A 26797-nucleotide genomic window follows, 5' to 3' on the forward strand; every position below is an offset into this window, starting at 1 on the left:
TATAATTGTGCAAAATTAAGAACACAATGAAGCATGTCCCATTTCACAAACAAATGTCTGATCCAAATAAAGGGTAACTAAAATAACAAATTTTGGACACTAGCCATTCAATGGGAAAATGCAAGTCAACTATGGAATATAAGTCACAAGCACATAAACAAAAACAAACCCTTTTTTATCATCTGCAAAATGTCGCTGAGTTATGTCATGGAATATAGTGACAAGTATTGGCATGATATGCTGTTTTCAACAACAGAACAATATTGTCCCCAAGCTCAGCCAAAATGATGAAGAGTTGTGGTGCGACCAAGTTGGAAAATGCTTAAATCATAAATCTAGGCACATATTCTCAGTCAATACAACTAATATTTAATCCCATTGCAAGGACAATTCCAAAATGAAGAAAGCATGAAATTTTGGGGCATGCCACATGACCAAAGGAGCCAAGGAAGTACACAAGATTTTCAAGGCGGATTGCTTAAGTTAAGTAAACAACTTTATTTTATTTCTTTAAATGCAACCTTTAGGATGGTTCATATAATTGTGCAAAATTGAGAACACAATGAAGCATGTCCTCAATTAGGTGTCAATAATTATATAATGTTTCTTACAAAATGAGACCATTTTACAGTGGCCCTTGCAAGAGTATCGATGGGGTTGATACATTTTTTAAGAAGTGGATCATCTGGAGCTAAAAGGGAGCGCATATCATAAGATGCAAGGACCACAATACTCACAAACCTAACCAAAAGAATCTATAATATAATTCTCAACAGAATCCTTGCCCCCTCAATGTCTTTACTTTGCAGTGCCCCAATAGCTGGCACAACTATGTGCTCCATGGTTGCATGGTCAGGCAAAACCACCTCAAAAACTTGCAACTTACAAATCACACAATAAAAAACAAAGTTTAGTTTCCATGAAATAACGAATTACGACAATAAAATTATAGCAATATAACTTCTATGGTTCACTCTACCATTGGCAAAACCAAAGCATGCATATCCTACCAAAAGTTCCTTGGTAAAAAACACAACAAATTACTGTGATCTACTGAAATACATTAATATCCTAAAGGAATCCATCAAACTCTGGGACTTGTTAACAAACTGGCTTGGGTATGTATGTTAACATAAATGATCTATCCACATGCCATGGTTTCAAGTCCATGGACTCGTTTTGCAGCGTGCTTGACCATAGAACCAAGAGTATTTTCTAGTCCCATTTCACAAACAGAGCTTTGATCCAAAGAAAGGGTAACTAAAACAAATTTTTTTGGATGCCATTTAGTGGGAAAATGCAGGTCAACTGTGGAATATAGGCCACAAACACATAAACAAAAAGAAACCCTTTTTTATCATCTACAAAATGTAGCTGAGTTATTAAGTTAAGGAAGATAGTGACAAGTATTGGCATGATATGCTACTTTTAACAACAAAACAATATTGTCCCCAAGCTCAGCCAAAATGATGAAGAGTTTTGGCGGCACGAAGTTGGAACATGCTTAAATCTTAAATCTAGGCACATAATCTCAGGCAATACAACTAATATTTAATCCCATTGCAAGGACAATGTCAAAATGAAGAAAGCATGAAATTTTGGGGCATGCCACATGACCAAAGGAGTAAAGGAAGTATACAAGATTTTCAAGATGGATTGCTTAATTTTAGTAAACAAATTTATTTCATTTCTATAAATGCAACCTCTAGGATGGTTCTTATAATCGTGCAAAATTAAGAACACAGTGAAGCATGTCCCATTTCACAAACAAATCTCTAATCCAAAGAAAGGGTAACTAAAACAAGAGACGCTAGCCATTCAATGGGAAAATACAGGTCAACTGTGCAATAGAAGCAACAAGCACATATACAAAAAGAAACCCCTTTTTATCATTTACAAGATGTATCTAAGTTATTATGTCAAGGAAGACAATGACAAGTATTGGCATGATATGATTCTTTCAACAACATAACAATATTGTCCCCAAGCTCAACCAAAATGATGAAGAGTTGTGGCGGAACCAAGTTGGAAAATGCTTAAATTTTAAATGTTCCTTACAGAAAGAGACCATTTTACAGTGGCCCTTGCAAGAGCCATTTTACAGTGGCCCTTACAAGAGTATCAGTGGGGTCGATACATTTTTTAAGAAGTGGATCATCTAGAGCTAAAAGGGAGTGCATATCATAAGATGCAAGTATCACCATACTCACAACCCTAACAAAAAGAATATGTAATGCAATTCTCAATAGAATCCTGGATCCTTTAATGTATTTACTTTGCAGTGCCCCAATAGGTGGCATAACTATGTGCTCCATTGTTGCATGGTTAGGCAAAACCACCTCAAAACCATGTAGTTTACAAATCACCCAATAAAAAAAAAGTTTAGCTGCCTTGAAATGACGAATCTGACAATAGAATTATAGCAATATAACTTCTATGGTTCACTCTACCACTGGAAAAACTTAAGCAGGCATATCCTACCGAAAGTTCCTTGGTAAAAAACACAACAAATTACTGTGATCTGCTGAAATACATTAATATCCTAAAGGCATCCATCAAACTCTTGGACTCGTTAACAAATTGGCTTAGGTATGTATGTTAATGAAAACAAGCCATGGTTTCAAGTCCATGAACTTCTTCTAGAACCTTCTTGAGCATAAAACTAAGAGGATTTATCATGTTACTAAATTCATAGTATCCGTGACTATTTTAGGTTTGTAGAAATTACCACACTTGCGAGCATGACTCACAAGTACTCATGACTCATGAATATACCAAGTATGGCATCTATCTAAGTACCCAACCATATTCGTGTCAATAGAGAACTGGGTGTCAATTCTCAGTTCTTGCATTGCTCATTGAGTTTGTCAAGAATCTTGAGTCGATACTTGTTTCACTCACATAAGTTCTTTTTCTCCCATAAGAAATGATTTTTTTCATTTTAATATTGATGAACATTCCAAATACCCCAAGTCACCTATGCTAGCGAGTATGAATCTGGTAGCGAGTAGAACTCTCATTGTGCATCTCTTTAAGATCTATATTTAATAGTTCATGGGAACTCTCTCTAGCTTTGGACAATTCTCAAGATGACTCTGTATTCACTCACCTATATTTCCATTATCAAGTATCATGACCTATCCCCAAAACCATATGCAACCACATTGGAACGATGTAACCTATTAAGAAAGGCTCAAAAACTACATTTCTGACTATATCCTAATTTGTTTTCCGAAACCCAACTCATGCTTATTGAAATTATGAGTATGTCCTATTTAATAAACCCTAAATGCACCTATATGAAATCTCTTGATAAAACCCCACTCTCAAGGTCACCTCAGTACCAAGAAGCCCTATCTTCACATTGCTTCCTGTTTCAATGGGTTTCAAGTTTGCCTCCTTGAATTCTCCCGCCATGCAGTCACCAATATGCAGAAAAGGAACATAACATCCCTACGAGGGCTCTTCGTAACATGCATGTGAAACATGCCAGGGCATCACAATGCAACATGCCCCAAAACTCTCTAGAAGCATCCTCTTTTTCCTTAGTGATGCTAAAACCTTTTTCCATATGAAGACATAGAAGTCAAACAGTTAAAATGAGTTTGCATGAGTTAAACTTCTAATTTTTTTTTGTTAACTATTAACTGAGTATTAACCTGCAATTATTATTAATAGCTATTAATTGACTATTAAACTTGAGAAACCTATGTTTCAAATCTCCATGTTTAAACCCGGTTTACCGGAAAAAAAAAACAAACTATACACCTAAAAGAAAATAAAAAATTAACATTTATAAACTTCAACACTAAACATTTCCTAGAAAATAAAATTTCTAAATTTTCCAGTGACTGGCTACACCAGCGCAAATTCAAGCTTGCTACCATAGTAACTAACCATAACCAAAATTAAATGAGGTGAATTGCCACCTAATCTTATACGAAGGAAAGCGAGTCCAACTAGGCTAGGGTTTTGACTAGATATGAACGATTCGATGACCAAAAGGTATAAACACTGACACGGGTTCATGCTACCTCTGCGCATGGATTCTGATGGGCGGATTCTCTGACCATAATTCCAAACAACTTTCAAATATTGAAATGGCTGCGCGTGTGCTTTTTACCATGGAGAAATCAAAATCGAAAAGGTATTCTAATGATCTGCCATGTATGCACTGAATCTCACGAAACTCGCACCGATTATTCCTAGCAACTCCTTCCCTTTATTTAGAGACATATTCAACCAGCTTTGGATCAAATTCTCTCCGGCTAAATCTGGTTGGCTGCAATGGGAGTCAGAAAATGCGTCTGCGCACCTGCCACGCATCCTGGCTCTTTCAAATGCAGCCTGCACAGGACGCCAAGGCCGAGTAATTGCTCTTCAGATGACCACGATGACTCCATAGCTTGGGAGCAGAAAATGCAAATTTACCAAATTGGCAGGCCGAGGACTACAATAAAGTCAAGCGCTGGGTATGGAGAAGTTGCGTGGAGAGCCCTTTCACCGTCAATTCAACCTGGTAGCTTTAGTCGAAAAAATAGAAAGAATTTTCAGAGAATGCCAAGCAGGTTGAGCAAAGTCTCCGTGGCTTCCCGCGGGGAACGCTGAGCCGGTTGGATTAGAGAGCAGGATACTGCTAGTCCAGATTGTATGTATGGATGAGTCTATAGTATCAAATAAAATAATTTGTATTTTGTTTAGAGTTTATATTTTGTATTTTGTTCAGAGTTTATATTTTGTAGATCTCTAATATATTTTCCTGAAAATATATTGGGAATTGGTAGTTAATTAGAAATGTATTTAAAAGAGGCATAATTATATTTTCTGTATAGTTTTAAAGTTTAAGTTTAGTTAAAATTTAATTATATTTTCTGTATAGTTTTAAAGTTTAAGTTTAGTTAAAATTTAGTTAGTCGAGTTTTTATTGTTAATTATCTTATTTATCGGGAAGTCACAGGGTCATACCTCTTGAACACTGTTAATTCTCTGGACACTCTTAGAATTAAGCCTTATTAGTCTTTGTAAATTACCCTTAAAAACTATATCTTTGGAATTGGTGTGGATTGTTTTATTCTCATTTCCACTATGCTCATGGATTTAATCCGGGTTTATGACCATAAGGTTGAGAAGAAAATGTTTAATTTATATGGGATCAAATCTTTTATCTGTGGTTAAATGCATGAGATCCATTTTTTCTCTGAAAGTAGTTTTATTCCATTCATGTATATGGAAAATTTTAGAAGGCAATTTTCAATGTCATCATGTTATAAATATTGAGATTTACAAAAACATAAATAAAAGACACACTCTGTTTTGGAGATATAATAATATTTTGATTTTTTTTTAAAATATAAATTAGAAATGAGAATTTTTAATAATTTTAAAAAATTGATTGGTTGTCCTTATTATATATTATAATATTAGATATAACTATTTCATAAATGTTATAAATTAATGGGTTATAATGTTTCTTTAAACTTGAAATTAATGGTTTACTAAACCACTAGAGTTAAGATAACAGTAAAATTTTAGAAATTAGATAAACAAAAATAAAATTAATTGTTTGAAGCTAAAATAACAGGATAACAACAATATTTTGGAAATTTGATAAAGAAAAATAAAAAGACAAACTCTGTTTTGGAGATATAATAATATTTTGATTTTTTTTTTAATATAAATTAGAGATGAGAATTTTTAATGAACTTAAAAAATTGATTGGTTGTCGCTACTATATTATTATAATATCAAATATAACTATTTCATAAATGTCATAAATTGGTGGGTTACAATTTAGATTTGAAATGAATAATTTGCTAAAGCACTAGAACTAAGTTAACACAATAACAATAATATTCTGGAAAATTGATAACCAAAAATAAAATTAATTATAACTAAAATAAAAATAACAATAATATTTTGAAAATTTAATAAAGAAAAATAAAATTAATGGTTTGAAATCACTCTTATTTATCATATTTCTAAAATATTTTAAAATCAACCATCAAATAAACAAACTCTTATAAAAGAAAGATAAACTCTGCATCCTGGTTTTATATCAAATTGGTATTCAAAGAATAAATGTGAAGATTATATATGGTCAGTTTTCTAACCATTATGCTGATCGGCTGTGTAAAGAGACGGCGATAACTTCATTTGCTCATTGACAAACCTGCATACAAATGGCAAATATGAGTCGAATGTTATATGCTAATTGCTATTTTCTATTATGCATATGTTGAGTGTCTGGAGTGAGGGTAGGCCATTCAAAAATTAATAAGGAATTTACAAATTACAAGTAACTCCGTTTGGTTCGAAAATAACTAGATTTGATTATTAAAATATTTGTGTCCTTTATTGTGCATTGTTATAAAATATACTGTCTACAATGGATAGTTGAAACCATTTAATTGATTTGTTTTTAATATTTTTGAAAAGTTTAATAATATTGAAGATATAGATAATAAATTCAAGTAATTATAATTTATATAATTAATCACAAATTTAAATATAATAGGTCAGCTATATAAATTAAAAGATCGGTAGAAGTTGATATTCCACTGCTAAATTTTTCATATTATTAGTTAAATGTTATTTAAATATTTTGAATTAATTAAATTATATAAAAATAAAAATTAAATTAAAAAATAAAATAAAATAAAATAATTAATAATAATTGTTGTTAATAAATTAAAAAATAAAACAAAATAATTAATAATAATAATTAATAATTAATTTTTTTTAACATAGTCAAATTACATAAAAATAAAATGAAATAAAAAATAAAATTAATAATTATAATTAATAATTATTAATAGTTGAACCAACCTAAATTTATCTTAATTTTAAATCTATCAAGTACTCATAGGGATCAAATATCTTTGAGGCATAAACTTTTTTTAGAGTGAAAAGAGATTTAATCATTCTAGCCTTTTGAGTTAATATGAATCTATACTAGTTCATAATACATGTCATGTTGTTAAGATTTAGAAATCATAAGAATTATTTAAATTAAAAATTAAAACAAAATAATTAATAATAATAATTAGTAATTAATTTTTTTAACATAGTTAAATTACATAAAAATAAAATAAAATAAAATAAAATAAAATAATAATAATAATAATTAATAATAATTAATAGTTAAACTAACCTAGATTCATCTTAACTCTAAATCTACCAAGCACCCATAGGGATCAAATATCTTTGAGGTGTAAACCTCTTTTAGAGTGAAAAGTGATTTGATCATTCTAGACTCTTGAGTTAATATGGATTTAGGCTGGTTCATAATACATGTCATGTTATCAAGATTAAGAAATCCTAATAATTATTTAAATTAAAAAAACATAATAATTATTAATTAATTTTTTTTAACATAGTCAAATTACATTAAAGAAAATAAGATTAATAATTATAATTAATAATTATTAATAGTTAAACCAACCTAGATTCATTTTAAGTCTAAATCTACCAAACATCTATAGGGATCAAATATCTTTGAGGTGCAAACCTCTTTTAACATGAAAAGAGATTTGATCATTCTAGGCTCTTGAGTTAACATGGATGTAGGTTGGTTCGTAATACACGTCATGTTGTCAAGATTAAGAAATCATAAGAATTAACTGACCAAAATTAAAAAATTGTAAAAATTAACTAAATTATAACTTTAGTTTAAATTAAAAAAAATTGGTAAGCTTGACATGATACATCTTCATCATGTCCAATATATCACCCCAATCAAAAAGCACACAATCACCCTCTATCCAAGATCCAAGACATGTGGACAACTTTAGTTTAAATTACTATCACTATTATTATTTTATTTTATTTTTTAGAGTTTTGAGTAGGAATTTATCCAAACAAGTTTTGGCAGTATCATACATTTTTGTTATTTAAAATCCATTTTTGAATGAATAAATGAATTCAACACCCTGAAAAACCCTCAGGGCACTCTAATTATGCAGAGTTCATACATCAAACTTGTGATTATGCTCGAAAAACTTCCAAAACAATTAGTCTACATGTGTAAAAAAACATGTAACAAGATTCTTAACTATGGATTTCACATAAATTTGACCAAAAAAATATGCCCAAAAAACCTCCAAAACTTATACTAGTTAGTATATGTCTGTAAAACATGTAACAAATTTCTTAGTCATGGAGATTCAACCCTACTTTTCTATAGAAATTATAATATGTAAATAAACTTTGTTAAATCTTACTAGCCAATACCATGACTTATCAATATCACATCACACCATATGTCCAAAAACTATTTTTTATTTTATAAAATTAAATTAAATATTATAAAATGTAAAAAATTTTAAACCTATTATCTATAGTTTTAAATAAATAGCTATTTTAATTATATCATAAAAAAACTCTAGCATTGAAATATAACTTAGAACTTGGATAGTCAATAGTGGTGAAAACTTAAGGGGAGTGTGTTACAGGCAACGAAGGAAGGCAAGGTATCTTTTCTCCTCACGATGAAGGAAGGGTTTCAATATTGAATGTGGCTATGAAGAAATGGAGTTCCCCTAGATTGCGCATAAGATTTAAGAAGACAAAGGTGTGATCGGCTCCGCGAAAATCTTCTGCAATAAGGATCGATGTGCAAATGGATCCACAGATCAACTAAATAATAGACATTGCTAGGATTGCAGACACGTCAGTGGTATGACCCTTAGGGACAAGATGGAGTGGGACAATGTGTATCGAAGTGGACAGAGCCATGAAGGGCTCCAGATGTCTGTGCTCACGAGTGCCTAACTTTATTACGACATGGAGGAGGATTTTCAATAGATCGAAGGATCTCAGATTAAAAATCGGGATCTGGAGGGGTTACCAGCTTTTCATGAAGACCTTAAGCGGAAACTCAATCCTGCTATGGGTGAATGTATTTGAACTGGTGGCAGATGTAAAACACAAGATAGAGCACTGGACTGACGTCCCTGTGAAATGGAAACATCTGTTATACGAAGGGAAGAAATTAATGGATTTCCCTCGGTTACATGGATACAGGATATGGTATTTCAAGCAACTCCACCATTGCTGTGCTTGCGAGGATGTCTTGTGAAGCTTCTGTCACCAGAAACTATATGCCTCATTGTATTACAAGGAAGCAGCTTGTTTTAGGAACCTGGATCTGTTTCCTTCAGAGATGCAATGCAGATTAAGGGAAGATGCATATCTTATAAAATCATATCCAAAACAACCCTAAACCAACCCTAAACCATAGAGGGTAAAACAAATTGGAAAAGCCTTCATCATGAACGCTATTTTACGAGAGTAATTTATCTTTACTCTCGATTTATCAATTTTTTTTTCATTTTATGCTAGTTTGCATATCAAGATATTTGATTCCTCTCGGATCTTAGGAGATCCAAAGTAAAGATAGATTTATGCTGGTTTAATTCCCTTTTTTAATTCCACATGAATACCATGGGCAAACACTATTGGTTATCAATACCATGGGTCAATACCATGTGCCATCTTTATTTTTATTAATATTAAGATTAATAATGTGTTTTTGCATGGTATTAATAATAATTTGGCCCATAAGCTTCACCTAAATAAAACTTCTTTTGAGTATTCTATATAAAGTGAATTATGAAGTAAATATAAAAAAATGTTTTATTTATTTATCATACCTTTGGTTTATTTATATTTTATTATATGGTATTTGGCCCATACACTTCACTTAAATAAAACATTTTTTCACTCTTCTTTAAATATAAAGAGGTTTATGGACTAAATATAAAAATAGTTTTTATGTATTTACCATACCTCTAGTTTATTTATATTTATAATTATTTACCATTTTTTTGGAGTAAGTGTAAAAATAGGTTTTATTTATTTACCATACCTCCATTTTATTTATAGTTTTATTTATTTACCACACCTATTTTTTTTTGGTATTCATAAACCTCTTTATATTTTAAATTTAGATTGTGTTTATACATAATAATAATTAGATTGATTTCTAAATAGGGCCAACATTAGATTAAAAATGTTAAATGTTAAACATTATATGTTTAATATTTAGATTTATAATTACATTTACATTTACATTTATGTTTTGTTTAAATTTATATTTACATTTACGTTTACATGTTTATGTGAGATCTACTCTCATAGTTGGTTGTAAAGCGCCTCTTAGTACAATAAATTAAATAATTTTTGATCCAAGATTCTAGACAAAATCCCTTACAAAATTCAAACTATTTTTTATAATCATTATATTCATTATTCCAAAATACAAACATCCTATCTGTTAAACTCTTTTTACCTATAATTCCATGAGTATACCTTTGACAAACTTGGAAAAAACACCAAATATCAATATATATTTAGATTATATAACAAAAAAATATTTGTTGACAAACTAATTTACATTGGAAAGTAATCTTTGACGAACTAATTTACAATTTACAATGGAATGTAAAGACACCAAATATCAATATATATTTACATAGCATAACAAAAAGTAATTTTTGACAAACTAATATACACTGGAAAGTAATTTTTGACAAACAAATTACTTTCCAAACAAATTTACATTGCGATGTCCCTTCGCTAGAGCTTCAACTCATTGGGCAGATGCCTAGACTTTCTTTCTGCTGTTCCCAATCCAAGTTAATCTGCTTTCTCTCAATATACTTAGTGGACTCTCTATCTGTGTCCTTGTCCTAAAGGACATGGTCAAATTCTCCTCCAGCTCATTCATCTTTATTTCCATTGCCGCCATTTTTATTGAACTTTCCATTTCCAACTTTTCAAATTTTCTTTTCAGTGGAATATGCTTTGTTTCCAGCCATTGCAACTTTGTTTGCATCTATTTTTTTCCATTTCAATCTTCTTCAACAGGTGCGGAATTTTAAATTCTTTCTGCCCGTCAAATAAAAATTTGATGACGTTTTTTCTTTTTTCATGCCCTTCATTTTAAGTTCTACACAAATTTATAAGTGTCAAACTCCCTTATTTGAAAATTATTTTTCAACTACTATAGTATAAATATTGGAAGAAAAACTATTATATTGAAATGATGGCCTTTGTCTTCTTTTAGAGATAGCCCTGGGAAAATGAGTTAGTTTTGACATATATCAGATTCTTCATTGGTTATTCAATCTTCTTTTAGAGATAGTTGTAGGAAAATGAATGAGTTTCGACATATATAAGATTCTTCCTTGGTTATTCAATAAATGAAAGGGAAGATACAATATCTCGGTTTTGCTAGATGAACTATTTTGGAAGACTCTATATCTCGAACCTTGATACAATCAGGTATTCTATCTTTTGATTTGATTTGATGAGTTATTTTCACTAATTTTTTATTGTCTAATTATAATATATTTTCCTTATAACTCAAAACTGCGATGAGATTTATATTATGGGGGCTTATTTTGGGAGGAAAGTTTCTAGAGTGGACTGTAGGGCTCATGTAATCATGAAACAATATCTTGGTTCTGCTGGATGAACTATTTTGAAAGACTCTATATTTGGAACTTTGATACAATCAAGGTATTCTATCTTTTGATTTGATGTCTAGTTTTGATGAGTCATTTTCACTAATTTTTTATTTTCTAATTATAATATATATTCCTTATAACTCAAAACTGCCATGAGATTTATATTATTTTCTAATTGTAATATATATTCCTTATAACTCAAAACTGCCATGAGATTTATATTATGGGGGCTTATTTGGGGAGGAAAGCTTCTAGAGTGGAGTGTAGGGTGGGATTTTTTTATTTTTGTGATCCACATGTATTCAGGGCAAAATATTAGTCTTTTTACTTTCAACTACCTTTGTACTTGTGCTTAAAGCACATTAGGCATGTGATTTCCGGATGTGATTTCTATTTTTTTAATAGAAATTGCAATTTTTTCCACAAGGAGATTTGAAAAAAAAACAACTATATAGAACTTTAGCATATAGCTTCCACTTGATACCAGAAAATATATAACTATCACCATGCCCTCTTTTACTCATTAGGATATGTTAAGATATGTAGCAGCATTCGATATGCATTCCTGTATTATCTGTAAATATATCATAACATTTAAAATTCCTCATTGTATTATTTGGAAAAAAATGTTGTTTATTATGAACAGTGAAAGCAGAAAGAAGAAAAAAGACTATGTAGAGAATCTTCAATTTATATGCAAACCTAACTAAAATGAGTTGCCATGAGCCATTAAAAAATAAATTTCCATAATAACAAATAAAATAAATTAATAGAAATAAAATAAATTAATAGAAATTGTGTCGAGAGACTATTAACATTCTTGACATTACTACAAACGAATTCTAATTTATTTTCCTCTCATAAAATAAAATACTAATAACAATCCATAACTTTAATCCCTAAAAAGTTGCTCCAAAAACTAAATATACCTCAATATACAACGTAATGAGTGATTTACACAGAGATTTGACACTCGGGATCTAACCAGGCCAACCAAATGAAGGAGATTGGTGAAGCCGAGTTATAAAGGCCCAACACGTTCAAGTGGCTACTTTATATGGAAAAGGAATGTCATATGGAAAAGGAATATCAAATCCCGATTGTGGTTAAACAAGAAGTTGGGGCACTTGCAGTGAATGTGCTAATTGACGAGGACATGAGTGTAATTTTTGATGATTTTGATGGGATGAATACTTTTTAATTGTCATAGCTTTGAACAAGACATTGTGTTTCCGGAGATAAAGAATAGTTTAACTCAAATAAAAATAAATAATTGAAAATAAAAACTAATTTCACAAATAAAACTAAAACCATTTCCTAAAAATCACTGAATAACTAGAAACTGTTACATTTTACTATTTCTCCATTTCTCCAGTTTCCTTTAAACAGCTCAGGCTCGTTATTTTTAAATTACAAGGGCCGCCTTAACACTTCTTCATGACGTTACACTATTCTCTGACCAACTACATGTTTTGACGAATTCAAAAAAATACCGTGCTTGAAGTTTGAAGTCGAACTCTATCGTCGAGTGTCCCATCCATTCATAATTTCACATTGCTTGTAACTTTAGGCAGGATGGAGGTATCATAAATTTTTACGGTTTACATTTGAAATCAAACGTCAAAAATGACGGGATGAAGAGGTATAACACAAGTCAAATATGACGTGAAAAAACTTACAAAAACAGTCTAATACGTCTTACAAGACGTCAAATTCCAGGCCTGCGAGTCGTCGACATCACCTAAATCAACCCTTCAATGGCCCTCGATAACCGGTCCTATAGTGTGTTCAATCTCTTGCCCATAAGATTATGGGCCTCATCTTCTTTTCCCTCCATTGCTAGACCTCGACGTGATAGAGCTCTGCAAAATATTTGATAATGAGCCTGCCCCCTACTGATTTTTCTCAGCTAAGAATTATCTGAGCCCCTTAGCAGAGTGCTTGAGCCGAATATATAATTCCTTCCACCCCTTGGGTGCCATTGCTGAACAATTGATTGTAGATATGCCATGATCGTGTGAACCTCCCTAATAGAAATCTGAATTGAATGTCGAGGGAAGAGCGTAGCGAGGTGGCCAAGAAGAATTTAGGCCCCTCGCACATTTTCAACACCATTGCACATTTTCAATACCAATGATTCATCGACCACCGCTTTAATCTGCTTATTGGAGATAGAGCCTGCCTCCACCTATTAATGTTTTGGATGGGTTAGGTACTCTAGGTGTTACTACCCATGCTGCAAACGAGCTCCACCTTAATTCTGCACTTATGACACTCGTAATTGAGATGCCTTCCAACACTCGTAAATATTCTCATCACCCGATAACACTACCGTTGAAACTGCTTTATTTGGACAAAAAAATTCCGTCGAGGATGACCATAAAATTTGATTATATCAAATGAATTTGAATTCATAATATTCGTGGGATTGGTTGATAATTTTTTTATCTGGTTCTATTTCATAGCCGTTTGAGCCAATTTAGATTTTTTATTACCCATTTCATTTGTCTCAAAATTACAGTTTCTATATACATTATAGAATTTAATATTTTCAAATTGACACTACCGTTGAAACTGCTTTACTTTGAAAAAAAATTCCGTCGAGGATGACCAGAAAATTTCATTATATCAAATGAATTTGAATTCATAATGTTCATGGCATTGGTTGATAATTTTTTTATGTGGTTCTATTTCGTAGCCCTTTGAGCCAATTTGAGCCAATTTAGATTTCTTATTAGCCATTTCATTTGTCTCAAACTTATAGTTTCTATATACATTATAGAATTTAATATTTTGAAATTGATTCTATATTTTCAAATTGATGCTCTGGTAGAATACCTTTTTTTGAAATTAAGAGAAGGATGGATTATTTTTTTTTTGGGTTTCGGAACTTGCTTATCATAAACATTGAATCACCAAAAAACTAAAATTTTATATACCTTGCCACAGCACTAAATATTCATCTTGGTTATTGGTTGAAATGACCAATCCCTACGCAAATTTAAACTCTTTTTTTCATCATCTTGGTTATTGGTTGAAATGACCAATCCCTAGGCAAATTTAAACTCTTTTTTCATCAGGATGATAGATAACGGCTCCTGCTCGTGCTACCCTTGGATTGCCTTTGGAGGCTCCATTAAAAACCATAAAATGTTGCCCTTCGCTTGCTTGCCAACGTTGAAATTCAGAGGAGTCCATTCTAATGATTTAGTTCTGATTGGCAAATGGTCTAATTTTAGTTCTTCCGACTTGATGGGAAGGAGTACCTAATTTGAGCCACTCCTTTTCAGATGAGAGATTTCTTCTAGCTCACATAGTTTATATCCATGAGCTGTAATTGCTTCAAACAATAAACACAATGTTTTATGAGCCACCATCATGGATAAAGATTGCTCCACTTCGAAAATTGCTCTATTTATAGCGAGCCAAATTGACCAACATATGCATTAGGAACATATTCCCAACATCTCATTGGAATTGATGTTGCTTTTCTGGACCAAGAAAAATTATTCTTCCAATTTTCAAACATCTCACGCAAAGAATTTAGAATTTTGTTGATGTTAGCTATATTTTAAAAAATCTCTCTCCAAACCTCCAGGGTGAAAGGGCAATACCAGAATAAGTGTGGAATTTTCTCCTCATTAGCCTTGCAAAGCACACATCTTTACAGTCTCTGTATATTACATTTTTTAAGGTTTTCTTTTGTTAAGATTTTACCATGTATCAACGGCCAACAAATGTATTTAGTTTGGGGATTCCATCTCTTTGCCATAATTTTTTCGATAGTTTATTAGGAACATGATGTGGAATCCTTTTCACCAGCAACACATATCTGACTTTTACTGAATATGCCTGATCTAGGCTGGAAATCCACGAGCGTTGATCTTTACTTATCGTTCATCGTTGAAATTAGAGCTAATCCTTTTAGCAAGGAGGTTAATTTCATCCATTGAGGAAAAAGCTTTATAGGCAAATCAGGGCAAGACCAACCTTTCCAGATGCCATGACTATCCCAATTTGAGATATATTTCAACCTCATTTGTCCTATGCTCTTCATCTAGTTTTCCAAATCGCCTATCTCAACTCATTCTCCCAATGGCTTGTCTGAGAATAGGCTATCCTTCCAAAAGTTTATTTGCGCTCCATTGCAGGCTCTCCAACTCAAATTCTCTAAAATTATGGGAGATGCTTCTTTGCAAAGCCATCATATCATTGAACCAGATCCATTATAGTAAACTTTTTTAATCCTGAGAAACCTATTTTTGTGAAAGTATTTTTTAATAAAAGCTCGCTTCTATCATTCCTCAAAATCAAAGAGAAATCTCCAAACAATTTTGGCCTCAATTGCCAACCTCATAAGATATGGATCTTTGATCGCCATCCCACAAAATATTTTTGGAAGTTGAACAACATTCCAATGAACAAGATGAAACTTTTTCTCAATTTTTTTCACCTTACCATAAATCCTTTTCTTGAGTTTTCGAAGCACCTCATCCCAATATTCAAAGTTTGAGGGACCCATTGATATTGGTATTCCAAGATATTTGAAGTATTTCCATCTTGTTTCCATAGGAAATTCAAAGGATTTGGAGATTTCCCTTAACGTTTCTTTTCCAACCATAGAGGCTACTCTTGCTTTTGTTAAAGAAACCACTATGTAAATTCAAATAAGAGGCAATAACTCCTTTTAACCTGTTGGCTATAATTTTGGATGATCCTCTAAGCAAGATCATATCATCCATGAATTAAAAATGGTTAACTTCCTTGGAATTCCTTACAATACTTAGACCCATTATATGTCCATCCATTCTTGCTTATTCTAAATTCCTGCTCAAAAGGGTATAAAAGTATTCCTCCTCAGAAGGGTATAAAAGTAGAGAAAGTGGACGCCCTTGCCTAAAGGAGCTATCGAAGGATATGTTGTATGTTCTTTTATCCATGTAATGAACTCTAAGATAAATCTCATTTTTTCCATGGTTAAATAGAGGAAAGAGTGTTGAACTTGATCAAAAGCATTAACCATATCCAATTTTATTCCAATACATGGTTCTCCTCTTTGTAAATTGGAGTGTAGAGCTTCTTATACCAGGATAACATTATCTAGAATATGTCGTTGTTACATGAATCTACCTTGATTCTATGAGATTAGTTTTTCCAATATAGTCTCCAAACAAGATCAAGTTGTTGATCGTGTTGTGAGATTGGAATATGTGGCTACTAATGAACATGTTGCAAATATTTTTACAAAGCCATTATCTAGGGAGCCCTTCGAGCACCTTAGACACAAACTGAGAGTGATCTCTCCTTCATCAAAATGACTAGTGTTTGAGGATTGGTAGCTTCTTTGTTCCCATAATAATCTAACGAGTGAGTTGTAGGAGAAGAACGATGAAATGTTCAATTTTCTATTTTGTTTGTATATCTGCAAGAAGAATTATTATTCAGTTACAGTGTTTATTGTGAAGAGGCCTAATATCAGGGGGAGATATGTTAGTTATGCATACTCTTTTTCATTAATGTTAAAGGGGCAGAGGAAACCAAACATTTATGTTTCTGACATTGATGTAGTCTAGGCGCTCAAGCGAAAGAGGTTGTGAGAGAACATTGATACATCTCAAGAATCCAATGTATCAAAAATGGGAAAAGAGTATCCAACATCAATCATGAAGAATAATTTATGGGGAGAGGAAACCCATGAAAGGAAATAATCTATAATCAACCATGGTAAGTGTCACGTTCAGGGGAGTATTGGCCGTAGAGAAGAGCGAATCTGATTAGTGTTAGGGGGAGTGTTCTTGCATGCTTTGTAATATGTGCTGTTGCTGCATGCCATTGCCTGCAATGTTTTAGACATGTTTGGCACATTTTCCATAAATGAAAAAGGGGGATATTGTTGGACACAATGTTGGAGATTGTTGGAGGCAGTGTTAGAAATTGTTGGACAGAATGTTGTCATTGATTGGCACCTATGACTAGTCTTGGAGATTGATGTTGTGTAGTCATTGATGTCAAAGATAGTATCAAGATGGATGTTTAGGCCATTAGTAGAGAACTATCATAGTATTAGAGTAATTGAAGAATCCTTAAAAAAATATGACTATGACTGGTGGTTGCATGGTTTAAGACTTGTTTGTTGCAAAAAAATTATGGGTAGAAGATCATTTCAAATTCCTTTACAAAGAGCCTAAATGGATAGCCTTTTTGAAGACCTTTCCAATGGTATGTTACACTTAGTAAATATCCTAAGGGTTGAAGAAATATTGCAGGTTGAAGTTTTGAAGTTGGCCTTAGTTGAAGAAGTTCAGAGGTTCACACCACTTGAGAAGGAAATAAGGAGTACACAACAAATAGGGTTGAACTTTGAGCTAGTTATAGGCCATCCAACTATTCGAGCCAGTCAAGATGTTCAGGGGTGTAGGTGCATAAGTGTCCCAAACCCAAACTCAGACAGAGTTCTATGTGATGGAAAAGTTCTAATGTCATTTGGGAATTTGACTCTAAAGGTGTGGTTCAAAGGAAACACATGAATAACACTCGAACTCGATTTCCCTTTTCCTACATGTTGATGACATGACAGAAAGACATGGCCAATAAGGTGGCAGTAACTAGGCATGGATGATGACATGGAACATTATGTAAGTGACATGTGGTAGACAATTTTAGAGTTTACGGATGGCCAAGTGGGCTAATTCCATATGGAATGTGGCACCATTCAGAGGATGCCATGTGGCAGGGTGATGTCATCATGATGAAAAAGCATCATTACCTGGTGACAAGGTGTAACATCAGGTGTTGTGCTAGTTGGTTACATTTGTGGAAGATTTTATGTGTTATAAAATTGTTGAATTCCATTGGAATTGGGAAGTGGGCCTGAAACCTAAGTTGTTCCATAGTTCTGTCATCAAAATTGTTTGCTCTAGTGCAGCAACAAAGGAAGCCTAAACCTGAGTAGGAAGATAAGCTCATCATGTGTCTAGGCTTTGGTCACAATTGAGGTCATATTGAAAAGGATCTCAAGTCACAAAGTGATTGGATAGTTAAGAATTTGGCACCGATATCAGTAATGAAATTAAATGTTTTTGTTGCATTGTTTGATAATGGAAAATTATAGAAAGAAAAGGATGGGATCCAATTTCATGTTGAGAAGTGATGGATAACCACCCGTAGAGAATGTAGCACAAGATTGAGTTTGCTAGATGGCACATTCACAACTGAAGATAAAGAAGCTTTAAATGTAAAGTGTGGTTGGTGGAATTAAATTGTGAGAGGTGCTTGATATTCTAAGGTGAAGGAATAAAGTGTCAGAGGAGATATACAACAAACTACAGTTGGAATGAACTGAAGAAACTCCTCAAGATGAAGAAGAATTAATTAAAGTACCTTTCTCGAGCAGTATAAAATTTGAATAAAAAGGAAGAACAACAGAGAAGTGAAGATGTGTGTGTGTGAGTCAACTAGAGTGAGTGCACAATGTGTAGAGAATGCAAATTGATAGAAGCATAACTAGATAGTGAGTTTGTTGAAAAAGAACAATGTTGCAGATTGCATATGTGCGTGCATATATAGAAGAGTGAAGAGAATGATAAGGCATATGTGATCCATAGAAGCTGAAGTGGTTGTGTGTGAGCAGCAATAACAAATTATAAGTAAATTAAAAAACACTTTTGGAGGCCTCAATTTGAAAATCATATGAAAGAGTAGATATAATTGGCACTAACAAGCTGGTGCCTGTATTGATACGAGTTTGGTGACTCTAAGAAAGTCGGTGCTTTCTAATATAAGGAGGTTTGGGCCTCCTATGAGTGGGTGCAAACAAATAAATTGATATAAATATAATGTGTGCTTTGAATTTACATCATAATAAAAACAAGCTTTGGTGGTTCTTTTTTCTCCCAGAAGGGTTTCCTTGTTAAAAACATTGTGTACAATTGTGAATGCATTTTGTTGTGTGAATGTGTGGTATTTGTTTAAAGAAGAAAAAAATTATAATTACTGATTCAGTCCCCCTCTCAGTAATTCATGATTCCCAAAAAATAGTATGTAGAAGAGTTAGTGAGAGAAAAGGCATCCCTAGAGGGATGTACTAAGAAACAAAAACAAAAACTAGAAGAGTTTCTATAGGAATATAGGGATTTGTTCTAGGACCCTAAAGGGATACTGCACAAGATGGAGGTGGAACACGAGATCCAACTATTTCCAGGCTCCCCATTACCAAACATTGGGTTGTATAGGAAGTTTTTTATAGAAGCAAGTGAGATGAAGAAATAATTGCAATATCTACTAGAATAAGGAGTCATTCGACCAAGTACATCAACATGTGGGTCACCAATCATCATTGTATCTAAAGAAGGACTGGACTTGGTGAATGTGTATAGATTACAAGGCATTAAAACAAATTATGCTCAAGTATAGGTATCCCTACCCAGAATAGATGATCTGTCGGATCAGTTGCATCAAGTGAAATACTTCACCAAGATGTAATTAAAGTCTAGATATCACCAGGTTTGAAACTGAGAAGAAGATGCCTAAAAGAATACCTTCAAAACCAGGTAAGGTTTGTATGAGTGGTTAGTGGAATATCATTTGGCTTATGCAATGCACCAACTATGTCTATGAGGTTAATGAATGCTATACTTTTATAGATTCATTTATTATTTTATATTTGGATAATATACTGGTATTCGATGATACATCAGAGGAGCACACCTCACATTTGATGCAGGTATTGGAGACATTAAAGAAGCACTAGTTACTAGAAAATCTCAAGAAGTGTGAGTTTGCACAATAGTATTTAGTGTATCTCGGGTATGTGATAGATGGAGGAGAGATGAAGATATATCCTACCAAAATGGAGGCCATCATGAAGTGGTTGGTGTCTACTAATGTTTCCGAGGTTAGGAGTTTTTCGGTGAAATGCAGTACCTAAGGAAGTTCATAGCCTTGTTTTCTGTAGTATCAACACCACTCCACACTATAACATTGAGTGGAAAGAGCTTATAGTGGGGAATGTGGTGGTGGAGGGCCTTTAAGGAGTTAAATAAGAATATTATTCAACCACTAGTTCTAGCATTACCAAAATTGCAGTAGAATTTCATAATGGAGAAAAATGTGAGTGGGTATACTATGGGAGCAATATTGAAGTAGAGATGAATTCCTATATGCTACCATTTTGAAGTATTTCATAGGGTGGTTCTTAACTTCCCTACCTATGACAAGGAAGTCTATGCTCTAGTGTAAGTTGTGAAGAAGTGGAAACACTATCTAATGGGAAAGGAGAGAGTAATCCACAAAAATCACCATCCACTATAGTACCTACAGGCCCAAGGTAAGCTACAACATACTAGGCATTACAAGTGGATCGAGCTTCTACAATAATTTCATTTAATGATCAAGTACAATAAGATCAACATGAACAAGTCGATCAACATGATTTCAAGACCACCCAAATCAAAGAACATAGATTTGGGAACTATGATGCACATGGATCCATTCACCCTTGATGCATATAGAGAGACATATTCAAAAGATGAGGAATTCAAGGAGGTGTTTTAGTAGTTGTAGAGCCAGATTCATGTGCGCAATGGTGATAAAAAAATTGACTACCATCTCTAGGATGTGATAATCTATAGGTTGGAAAAGTTGTGTGTTCCTAAAGGTTAGAAATTGCATTTGATTAGAGAAGATCACACCTCTAAAGTTGCAGGGCACTTTAGTGTAGGGAAGACAATGACTAACTTGCAAAGGTATGTGTATTGGCCCAAGATGCAGGAACATGTAGCTAGGTTCATAAGAGAATGCATGCTTTGTTGTACTAGCAAGCATAGTAATAGGAAAATTTGTCTATATCACCACTTACTTGTACCCACTTGTCCTTGGGAAAGAATTTCCATGGAATTTGTGGGAGGTTTACCAAAAACCAATAAGGTACATGACAACCTGTTTTTGGTAGTTTATAGGTTCAACAAGATGTGTGTTTTGATTCCCTGTAAATAGATCATTAGTAGGAAAGGATCTGTCAGCTTGTTCGTTGGGCAGGTCTATGCACACTTTGGCATACCAAGGAGCATCATTTTAGATATGAACACAAGAATTGTTAGTGTGTTTTGGACTAAATTATGGGAGAAGATGGAAGAAAAGTTAAAGAGGTCTACAACATTCCATCCACAAATAGATGGGTAGACATAATTAGTCAATAGGACTTTGGTGTAGCCTTTGTGGGGTTACAATAAGAAGCATTTGAGTACCTGGGATGTAAATATGGTATATATACAAAACTCTTATAATAGATAAGTCCACATTTCTACTATTAAGTTACCATTTGAAACTTTTTTTGGATATTTTCCACCTTCACCTTTAGATATTGAATATGGGTAGCAAGGAGGAGCGAGGGAGGATATTACAGGGGATGCCTTAAGGGACAAAAAAGTGTTGATAAGTGGTGGATGAGGGGAATTGTAGTGAATGTTTAGGGTGATCTATATTATATCATTGTATTGTTTTTTATCTGTCTCAATGATTTTAGAGTGGAAAAAGTGGAGGAATCAACTCAGAAGACCATTTTTACTGGTTACACCTAGTTTGGAAAATTTGGGTCTAAAAACATCCTAGAGTAGTTTGAAGCATTAAATGACATTTTTGGGATAAAGTTTTTCTGCTTAAGTGCGTCATACTTTTGGTGTTATTATACACATAGATACCTTTCCAATGACACAAGAATCACCTCAATCAAAGCACATATGAAAAAGTTATGCCATTCAGAAGTTGATCTTCATCTTTTGACCACCATAATTCGAGACGATGCCATATTAGCCCCCATTATTCATGGAAAATGGGATAGGGACATAATGATTATGAATAAACTCTATAAGAGTCCATATTTTAGCTCTATTTATGATTTGAAGGAGTTAAAATTAACCACTAGTAGGCTATCAGGTTGTGTTATAACTGAGCCACTAGGAGGAAAAATGATTCCATTCATTTTGAGGGAATTTTGTTCCATAAACGAGAAGAAAATATGAGAGGGATAGGGGGAGAGAACACTGAGAGTATTTTTCACTATAGTAGCCCATAAGTCACATTCCTTAATTCTTTGTATTTGTATCTATCATCTATTTAGAAAAAGACAATAGAGTGACCTCATTTTCTAGTTGGGTTTTCTCCTAAAAATGTTTCCAAGGATATATCTTTTCTCAATTGTGTTTTGCTATTTTTTATTTCATTTTTATCTATTTTCTATATAATTATATTTTTCATGCATATGAAATAGAAAATAATTAATAAATCCATAAATCTAAGGAGAAGTAAACCCTCATAGTGTACAAAGGGTTGTTAATTGTGTAATTTTAGGTGAACACACTAGCACCAGTAAAAGAGGGGATTTATCATTTCTAGCACAACTTGAATGATCTCATCCTAGTATAAGTTTACTTTCAATATTTATATTATATACCTTAAGCAATGCATTGATGATTATATACTTATATTGAATTCCAACCTTATTTCTCAATATTTTTTCTATGGATGCCAAACCATCATATGAGGAACAATATGGAAAATGAGAATCATAGAATGCTATTAGAATTTATATTATAGCATCCAATTCCATATATCAAAATATTAAAAATCACTTTTAAAACCACAAATTCCAAGACACATGAAATTGATATATACTAAAATAACTTCACTATTAGCTAATGATTATTCATAATATCTTGAGTAGTAGCATAAACAATGTCAACATGTTGTTGCTTCTTCACTTCTAGTGTGAAATTAATAATGAGCTTTAGCAAGTAATGTTCGATACTCAATAACAATTAAACCATCAAAATTATAATTTTGGATGTCTAAAGAATGTAAGCACCTTTGATAGGAACTAAATTTAATTAAATCTAACAACCTAATAAAAAAATTGTCACCTACATTAGAAAACTCTTGAAAAAATAATAGGGGATTGGTATAACTGTAATTAATTTAGAGTGATATGATAAGAATATATTTATCTAGATACATTAGGTTGGATAATGGTTCTATCCTCTATATTTGCAACATATTTGGGAGAAAATAAGATGGAAGTGGTTGATTTACTTGAAAATTTTTATTTCTTTTTATTCCACCTATTTTCAGAATAATGAATTAATAGACCTAACTACTATTCTTCGTGAAATTATATCAGTTCAAAAAAAAATTGGTAGAGCCAATAGATAATTTCTTTTCAATTTTGTTGGTCTACACAGATATTTAAAAACTTATATACTTTAGGAAATTTCCACTTCCCTAAAATATCTGGATGGAGAGTGGCTCAACCTCTAATCACATTAGTGGCTATGAAACCAAAGGGACTTGACTAATTTGAACTTTTGTTCTATGGCCTCCTTGTTGACAACATGCCTTTGGAATATGGTTCAAACAATTATCGAGTTTCTATATATATATAGACAATTAAATCCTTTTGTAGAAAAACAAAGTTAATGTAGTGTAGGGGATTCCATATTAATATTCTAGAGCATAAGTGTCTTATATGTTTATATAAAATTATGAAAAAACATTACTATAAATGTATTGATCGTAAAACCATTCATTATGTGAAAGGCCTAATGGGGAGAACGAAGTAGTTCTCACATAGGGAGTTTATAAAATTGTACCCTACGATCATTAAGGGACCTTTGTGGTCATAATTTCACCTAACAATATGTCAAATTATCGGTGAACAATGCCTCTTCCTTTAGTTTAAAGTAAAATAAATTACAGTTATAAATGCAAAATTTTCAAAAAGCCAACTACAATTTAATAAGGTTGAGGATCATTAGTAAAGGTCTTGGGTTCTCATCAGTAGACTTGTGTTAAAACTCTAGGAGGATATGGTTACATGATTCATTTTAGAAATTTTTTACTAATTTTATTTTGAGAATCCTATATGAAATTATTTTACATAGATGATGTTGAAGGTGTGCTATTCATAGATGCAAGTTTTCACCTTAAACTCACCATAAAGGAAATCTAATTAAAACTTCCAAAGTACCCATTAACACCAAGAACAAGTGACAATTTAACTTCCTTATGAGAACTATACTATTTTGGTTTCCAAACTAAGAGGGACTATTATTTTCTTATTTTTGATGATTATTTTGTGTATTAGAGCATGTAGAAATGAAAACATACTTTGTTTTATCGAAGGAATATTTGTCTAGACCTACTCCATAACCATCCTTGTGATGTTCATTATTCGTAATAACCCACTTGAAACCAATGTTGTACCCCTTATAATTCCATCTCTAACTAGAGGGATTGTTGGTAGAGATGATATAGATCACATGTCATTATAGAAGGTTTCCATGGATTGGTGTACAATTGTCAAACATAGATACCACTTTTGAGATGTAGTATAATGATTGATAACAATAGTAACTATACAAATGCAACATATTTTGGAAGTCATTTTAGTGGAAGCATCATAATAAATTATCCCATCTCACCATTAATGACTTAAGGTTATCAAGTTATCCATTAGTGGCTACAAACCTCCAAGATTAAATGAGAAGAGCTTCCATGATGTAGTGGGATTCAAGAGAGAAACATTAGTGGGAGGTTTTCTTGGTTCACAATCACAAAGATGAGGCTAAATATTAGATTATATAATTATTTTTTATTGCTAGATGAACTAAAATAAAAGAGACATAATTTTTCATTGTCTAATATTGTTGAACATGCATATGTTTTTTGTTGATAAAAATTGAACCCAATTTTTCATTCATAACTAAATAAATAAATAAATGGAAATAATATTTCTAAAGAGTAACTAAGGATTTTCCATGGAGTTTTACCTAAATACTTGATAGTTATGACCAATGTATTTGGAAGTTATGTTATAGAGAAATATTTCGGGTTCAACAAAGGAAGGTGCTTGTCAATCATCTTTATTGGTTATGTTATGTATTTAAGTTTCAAATGCATAGTTTTGAGTGATACACAAGGGATACAAAAGGAAATCAAAGTCACTGAGATACTAATGAATATAGATGGTTCAACAAATTGATAGACATGTAAGGAATTTATTCACCAAAAAGGTCTTTTGTGCATCAAGTATTTAGTTGCATTTTCTTAGGAAATGTTACATTAATTTCTTTATTTGGATTCTACCAAATTTGGTTTAGAAAATCAACAATGTTGTTGCTAAGGAGGCCTTGACACTTGTTTTTCCAATTTTGGTGTATTTCAGTGGTTGGACTATCAATATGATCCTAATGAGGCATTCATATAATCTATAGATCCTTGATGCTTTTAGTCCCTTAACTAGAATTATTATCCCTTTCCTTATAGAGGTTTATTCTCAATAACTATATAGAAATTTAAGAACCATGTTACCATAATAGAGATAGATATTGACCTAAATGAAGTATTTTAGATGGATGAGTGGGAAATAATACAAAATATAAAGAAAATCACTATTTATTATCTAGTTTGGCTCATATATTATGGATGTTTATGAGGCTCTACATCAATATTCTTGAATCAACTTATTGAGGTTAGAAGTATAAGGAACATTATCGCATGCATAACTAAGAGCTTTTATACAATTTTTATCTTGAGTATGGAGTTCTTTATTATCAAAATAAAAAAATAAGAGAAAAATAACAAAATATAGCAAAATTTAGAGAATAAATGTTTGATTATAATAACTAGTAGATTGTAGAATAACTAGAGTATCATAAATAATAATACCTTTATTGATGGAAGTAATTTTCACTTGCCACTTTTAAGGGAAAACCTCTAGATGAGAAAAAAATGAATATAATACGCTTTAGAAAACATCCCATTACCTTGATTCTACATGATTATATAGTTTATATTTAATGTCCTAGGCACATTCTATAACAAACAAAGTTTGTATACAAAGCAAAATACTCAGAGGATCTGAAATATGTAAATATCCATGATAGGATAATAATATATTTATATAAAGATGCATAGAATATATGAGATATGAGATTACAATTGAGGGCCCACTTACACACCTAGAAAGTGCCTCTTCATGAATGATCATATCCATAGATACATGTCTCTTCAATACTAATTATTAGTTAATTAATTATTATTATTTATATTATTTGTACTATATATATATATATATATATATTTTATTCATAACACTTCTAGTAAGCAAACCTTTCTAACAAGCTTTCTTACAATTATTAATCTTACATTAAATATTCTACATAAGGACTTTTAATAAAAATGGCCTCAATATATAGCAGTATGTCTATCTACTTAAGGGAGTTGGTGTAGGACCCTAACATCACATTATGCATTAAGAATTATATTTCAAAATTTAT

General features: G+C 32.2%; 1 pseudogene; it reads right to left on the minus strand.

Annotated features, from left to right (window-relative positions):
* Nucleotides 1-2072: 2072 nt before the first annotated feature.
* Nucleotides 2073-26797, minus strand: part of LOC149177528 (uncharacterized) — a 28410-nt pseudogene continuing 3685 nt past the window's right edge.

The sequence above is a fragment of the Pinus tabuliformis genome, chromosome 4_1 (genome assembly GCF_031772625.1).
Source record: "Pinus tabuliformis cultivar Carrire ecotype Pingquan chromosome 4_1, CPIR1, whole genome shotgun sequence".
Taxonomy (NCBI): domain Eukaryota; kingdom Viridiplantae; phylum Streptophyta; class Pinopsida; order Pinales; family Pinaceae; genus Pinus; species Pinus tabuliformis.